The 6,759-nt window shown below is 52.6% G+C and overlaps 1 protein-coding gene and 1 pseudogene across 1 annotated transcript in view; both read left to right on the forward strand.

Moving 5' to 3' along the window:
* LOC105827102 overlaps window positions 1-2,717 on the forward strand; it is a 22,425-nt pseudogene extending 19,708 nt beyond the window's left edge.
* LOC105827104 (phylloquinone omega-hydroxylase CYP4F2-like) overlaps window positions 1-6,759 on the forward strand; it is a 52,049-nt gene that overhangs the window by 19,988 nt on the left and 25,302 nt on the right. The window lies entirely within an intron of this gene.

Here is a 6,759-nt window from a genome sequence, read left to right on the forward strand (position 1 = left end):
GTTACCCTCCTTTTTTCTTGTCTAATTGCATTTCCTAGTATCTCTAGTGCAATAAGAAATAAGAATAAAACATTGATTCTGTGTATTGTGTTTTTTTACTCATTTGTATTTTGATTTTGCTTTCTTGCCATAAAAATATTTTTGTGCATATTTGTTAACATTTTGCAGTTGGCTTTTAGATACTATGTTTTCCTCAGAACAATCTTTTAAAGTAACTAGCTAAATTTCCTCAGGTACTTTTCTCATTCTCTGCTCTTCTGATTTTTTCTGCTTTTATAATTCTCATATATTTGATTCCTGTGGAACTTACTTTGTTATAGGGAGAAAAGATCTCATTGGTAAACAGTGGCTGGAGGATTCTATTTCTGTCTTTGCTCCCTAGACATTAATGATTGTTGTGGGGAGGGTGTTTCCACAGGGACGACCTGGCCCAGCTGCCCTTCCTCACCATGTGCATTAAGGAGAGTCTCCGGCTGCATCCTCCAGCCCCAATGATCTCCCGACGCTGCACCTAGGACATTGTGCTCCCAGATGGCCGCGTCATCCCCAAAGGTGCCCACAGCAGCAGGAAGAGGAGGCTCCTGGGCAGGAAGAGGGGCCCATCAGGCAGTGGGGCCCTGTCCTGACTGCTCCCTCCTCTCCCACAGGTGTCATCTGCCTTATCAATATTTTAGGGACCCATCACAACCCAGCTGTGTGGCCTGACCCTGAGGTGCTGACTTTCCCAACACCACCATTTTTACCCATTCCAGGGATCCTGGGGGGTCGGGCTTCAACAGGGAAATCCAATATCTCCTCTCTCCCCCACTACCAGACACTCTCATCTGTCTCTCCAAGGCTGGCTGTCCTGGGAGACCCACCCAACAAGCCTGTCTCCCTCTCACCCCCAGGTGTATGACCCCTCCCGCTTTGACCCAGAAAACGTCAAGGAGATGTCACCTCTGGCTTTTATTCCATTCTCCGCAGGGCCCAGGTAAGGGTGGGGTGTGTCCCAGGCAGGGATGAGGTCATGGGCGCTGAGGTCTGGGCATGACAGTTGGAAAAGTTGGGGCAAAGGGGAGCTAGAGATGGTCCCAATTTCAGCTCTGCTTCCCTCCCTCCTCCCGAGTTTAAGAGCTAAGGTCCATAGAATGGGGTCCCTGCAATGGGACCCTTCCCTTGTCTGCTGTTGTGAGTACAGGGCTGCAGTCTGGGCAAGCCATGGGGTTACAAAAGCCCACACTGTCCGTGCTTGCGTGCACGCGTGTGTGTGTGTGTGTGTGTGTGTGTGTACTGGGGATCAGGGGCAGAAGTGGGTGGGGCCCCGGGCATACTTAGCTCCTCATTCTGCCCCTCAAGCTGATGTGGGTGGGGGTCGGGGACCCAGGCCAGGTTCCAGGCGCAGTGGTGCCCGGATGGGTGTCCTGGGCCAATGCAGAGTCCCCACCTGTGCTCCCAGGAACTGCATCGGGCAGACGTTCGCCATGACTGAGATGAAGGTGGTCCTGGTCCTTACGCTGCTGCGCTTCCGCGTCCTGCCCGATGACACGGAGCCGCGCAGGAAGGTGGACATGATCATGCGCGCAGAGGGCGGCCTCTGGCTGCAGGTGGAGCGGCTGGAGGCGGGCCAGCAGTGACCCCTCTACCCCATCCACCTGCCTTTGCAGATTCCCGGGAATAAAACTGTGCTGTCACCTCTGCCTGCGCCTAGCTAACAGCCAGCAGGGGACCCTTGGGGACTGCGGGGATCCAGGGGTGGGACTCGGTGGGTGGAGCCAGGGCTGGGGTCTCTGAGCTGGACACCCTGACTGCCTCTCTGGCTGACTGCACTGCTCCTGTGTCAATCACTGGTTCTCTCAGACCCCAAGTATGGACTTTACTCTGTAGGCGATAGGGAGCCATGGTAGGTGTTTGAGCAGGAGAGGGACCAAGGTTAAGGACGAATTTAAGGGGCAAGATTGAGGCTCTGAAGTAAGGAGAAGAACTCGTAGAGGCAGATCCCTTCATCTCCACTGTAGGAGAAGACCTCATGTTCTGACAATATCGAGTTTTCCTGTTTTTCAAGAAATGCTCAAGGAGCGCTGTGGAGCCCAGGCTGGCTTCACACGCCACAGTGCACAGGGACCGGGATCTGGCGCAGAGCGCCCCTGCTTCAGGAAAACAAGGTGCTACGGGAAAGGCGGCTGCCCTCTCGCCCATCATATAAAGCACAGTCTTGGGAACCTGGTGCCAGACCATTCCTAGACAACCTGCTTCTGGGTGAGGGTTTCACTCCCAGCAGAGAGCTCCCTTGGTGGGATCTATGGAAACTCAGCCCTTGACACAGGGTTTGTCCCGCTGCCCCTCCTGTGTCTACACATCCATCCACCCATCCTTCTCTCTGCTGTCTTAGCCTGCAAAAGACAACTACTTATGAAGCTTCCACAAATATAGTGCTTAACAGTGAAATGTTAAGAACATTCTATTCTAAATAAGAAACGATCTATGCATTCCCACTGTCATTACTTCTCTTTGACATTATAATGGGGTCCTAGCAAAAGATGTTAAGGAAGACAGAAAAGTATTAAAGATTGAAAAGCATGACACAAAATTATCACAATTCATGGATGTTGCTATGTTACTGTGGTTGTACAGAGATGCAAAAGAATCTGCACAAACAACTTTTTAGAATTTTAATGTATGCACCAAGTTTTTTCCTTCCAAATCAGTGTATAAAGATTAATGGCATTTATAGGCAACACAAAGAAATGGAAAGAAAAAAGAAATATACAGAAAAGATTATATTTACAATAGCATAAAATATACGAGGTATTGAAAACAAAATTCAGATATTTTAATGTCTTTAAGTGAAGAATTAATGAAACTGTATAAACACATATAAGAAGACCCAAATAAATGGTTAGTTATAACCTGTCCCTGCATTACAAAGACATATTGACAATATGTAACTCTCAGAAGTGCTGTAAAAAATCTATTGAGGGAGAGACATGAGCAGGATGGTGGAGTAGGGGATCTCAGCCTTTCTTCCCTCTACAAGGAGCAAAATTTGGAAGCTAATCATGAATGAAACTAACACTGGAAGAGCTCGGGAGTCCACTTAAGAAGCTACAGCAATACAATGGAAGATAAAATGTGAACAAAGACCAGGAAAAGACTAAGAAGAAGGGTGGGCAGAAGTTTCATTGAGACTGAGATCACTCCATGTCCAGGTCAGCCCTGCCCAGCAACAGAGGGAAGTTCCTGACTCAAGAGTGCCCTTGCAGGGTACAGGAGAGCCAGGTGACCAACCGGCATCCCCAGGCTTTGGGACACTACTACAATGACTAGCTTCCATTTCATCCCGCTGAGGTTGCTGTGGGAACCAGCACAGCTGAGCTGTCTGCAGACAGTGGAGAGCAAAGAAGAGAGACAGGGGTTGTCCGTGTCAGCCACGCGGTGTGAGCTACCTGGTGGTGAGGGACCTACTGGGCACAGGCCTCCAGCAAACTTCTCTGCTGAGCACCTAGTAGGACTCCAGGCTGCGGTGCACCCCCCACCTCACAGTGCGCCAAGGACCAGCAGTGTTCGCCACTACAGACCCTAAGGGGTTGAACACGGAGGACCCTAGTGGCTTTGACCCTGAAGAAACCAACAGCCAGCTCAGCAGTAGCGGACCTCCTGCAGCTATCACCACTGGGGGCCCCATGATGTTTCCCCTTCGCAGTCTCCAGGTGCCTGAGCCAACATCCTTGCCTCCATCCCTCCCTCTTCCTTGTCTTCCCCTCCCTCCTCCGCAAAAGCCCAGCCACCACCCTCATCCTCCTCTTCCCTCCCTTTCCCCAGATTGTGTCCCACATACTTTTTTATTTCATTTCTCATACAGATCAAACATTTTAAAAGAACTCTCTTTAGGATCTGCCTTCTAATGTTCTTTAAAGGAATAGACCACAAGTGTGTGTGTGTGGTGAGCTCTCCGTCCTGGGGGGCATACCAGCAGAGACTGCCAGGGGTGCAGTAGCTTGGAGGTGCACGGCTCATCCCTTCATTGGGTAGGAGGTAGAATCCATGCACTGACCAGCCACCAGCTGCCAAAACAGCTGAAGTCTTCCCCAAGAATCCAGCTGTGAGCAGTGCTCAACACCTGGCAGGTGTTCAAGGCGTCCCGTTGCTACTTCTCCATGGAAAACCCTTCTGGATTCAGGCCGAGGCTCCCCGTGCCCAGGAGGGTGCTCCCCGAGTCATTACCGACAGCCAAAGAGACCAGACGGTGAGAACAGGCTGGACCTGCAGGGCCCTTCTTCAAGACAGCGCAAGGTCTACACCTCTGACCCCTGCAGGGCCCAGTCCAAACCCCATGTCCAGCTCACACGGCACCAGCAGCAACATCAGTAACAGCGAGTAGCGTTTACTAAGCCGTTGCTCTGTCTTATGCAGTTTACATACTTTGTCTCTTTTAATTATCACCACAGTCCTGAGAGGTGAGTTCTGCGGAAATGGCCGTTTACAGACACCAATGAGCGCAGCCCAGTGGTGGAGGGTGCACGAGGCGAGGCTGGGTGGCGAGGCACAGCCTGGCTCCCCAGCTTTGTGACTGCGGGTAGTCACACAAGTACCTTGCAGACTCTATTCCTCATTTGTAAAATGGCAAAAACGATGGTGAATATAATTAAAGGACTTAAAACAGGCTGAGTGACTTGTGCTGGCGAAGATCAGAGGCCGCCATTCCTGCTCTAGGCTGCCTGCCCAGCCCAGGCACACAGTAGGTCTTGCAGTCAGCTGAGCCCCTCTGGCCACCTGGGGCTCTCTCTTCTGTGTCTCCAGGACCCTGCCTGGTTTGCAGACTCTGGATTTGCCCCAGACCCTGAAGCGGAGGAACCTGCCAGCAGGTGAGGTCTTCCCCGCTGGAGGAGGAGAAGATTCAGGAGGGGGCACACCCCACCACCTGAGGAGGGGGCTCCGGGACCACCTGCCCAAATCCTCTGGCTGACTGAGCTGGACGGGGGCGGAGGAGGTTCGGAGTCTCCCCAACATCCTGCCAGCGTCAGGACTGTCCTTTCCCGCCCTCCTGCTCGGCAGCTCTGCTGGGAGCCCCACCCTCCCAGCCCTCCCGCACCTGAGACCACCCCACGGGGCAATTCTGATCGGAATTCAGGGAGAGCCGAGGGCGGGGATGGCACTAGGTCTGTTGGGTGGAGCGTCCTGGGTGTGGGAGGAGGAGGCAGGTGGTGATACAAGGGCCTCAAGATATTTCCCCTCTGGGGCCACCACACTGACTGATGTTCCGCTATTATAGACGTCCCTGAATTAATATGGCCTTGTACTCAGCGAATGGGAGCCGAGTAGCACGGCAGAGGGAAAGGGTGTAGCCTTGAGAGTCTGACAGACCTGGGTTCCTATGAGCTCTGCAACTGAGGCTAGAGACTCGCCCTCTCTCAGCCTCAGTTTGCTCTTCTGTTAAATGGACATCTTCCCTCCTCTGGAGGACATTGCTCGGGTCTCTCCATCAATGTCCTGAGCTGTGCCAGAGAATTGAGGGCAGCGGGGTGGAAATGCATTGTGCATTGGGATGCAGGTGAGCATCTGACACAAAGATGGCACACTTTCTGTAGAGTACCTGGCACACATAGTAGGCATGTTTTATGTAGAGCACCTGACACAGTAGACAGGATTAATGTTTAGTGCTTGGCACATGGTGGGTGCAATTTATGTCGATCACAAGACACGTAGTACACATGCTCTATGTAGAGCATCTCGCACACAGTAGGCATGCTTTACGTAGAACATCCGGCACGCAGTAGGTACACGTTATTTAAAGTGCTGTGCTCAAAGTAAATTTGCTTTATGTAGACCACCTGGCACACAGTAGACAGGATTTAAGTAGAGTGCCAGCACACAGTGGGTGCATTTTATGTAGAGCACACAGTAAAAGGACTTTACAGTCTCCTGCACACAGCAGAGCCCTGGCCCACAGCAGCTCAAGGGCTACTTGCCAGTGCCTTCCCTTTACTCCATCTTTATGGGGCTCTCTCCTCTGTGAAGTTCTCCTCTGTCCCCACTCTGAGTCTCTCACCAGCATCCCAATTTCCAGATGGGAAGACTGAACCCAGCCTGGCCGGCACTGCTCACAGTCAGAGCAAGGACGAAGCAGCGCGAGGACTCCACACAGGTTCCCCTGGCTCTGCCCTCCCTGCCTGGACCCTGTCTGCTCACGGCCCCTCTCAGCCTCACCCCCAGAGCCTCCCCTCTGTCCTTGGACGCTGAGCCCAGCCTCCAGGTTTGCCCTTACTGCTGGGCTCTTTTTTTTAAGACAGGGTCTCTCTGTAGTGCAGGCTGGAGTGCAGTGGCATCAGCCTAGCTCACCGCAACTTCAACTCCTGGGCTCAAGTGATCCTCCTGCCTCAGTGTCCCCAATAGCTGGGACTGCAGGGGTGAGCCACAATGCCCAGCTAATGTTTTCTATTTTTAGTAGAGACGGGGTCTCACTCTCACTCAGGCTGGTCTCCAACTCCTGACCTCAAATGATCCTCCTGCCTCGGCCTCCCAGAGTGCTGGGATTACAGGCGTTGGCCACCGTGCCCGGCCAGCAGCTGGGCCCTTTATCCCCAGAATCTGACTGGAATAATCGCCAGCAAGCCTGGATTGTTTGTTTCTGTTCCTAGCGGTCATGTCTCAACCCAGGGCCTGGGCTGCCTCCAGGCAGGACTCGAACTCCCGCCAGACTGCACAGCCTGGGTCCCTGGGCTTTCATCTCCAAGCCTCCTAATTCTGCCCCGAGAAATGGTGCATGTTCTCCTCCAGGCC

This window comes from Propithecus coquereli, unplaced genomic scaffold (genome assembly GCF_000956105.1).
Source record: "Propithecus coquereli isolate 6110/MARCELLA unplaced genomic scaffold, Pcoq_1.0 Scaffold966, whole genome shotgun sequence".
NCBI classification, from domain to species: domain Eukaryota; kingdom Metazoa; phylum Chordata; class Mammalia; order Primates; family Indriidae; genus Propithecus; species Propithecus coquereli.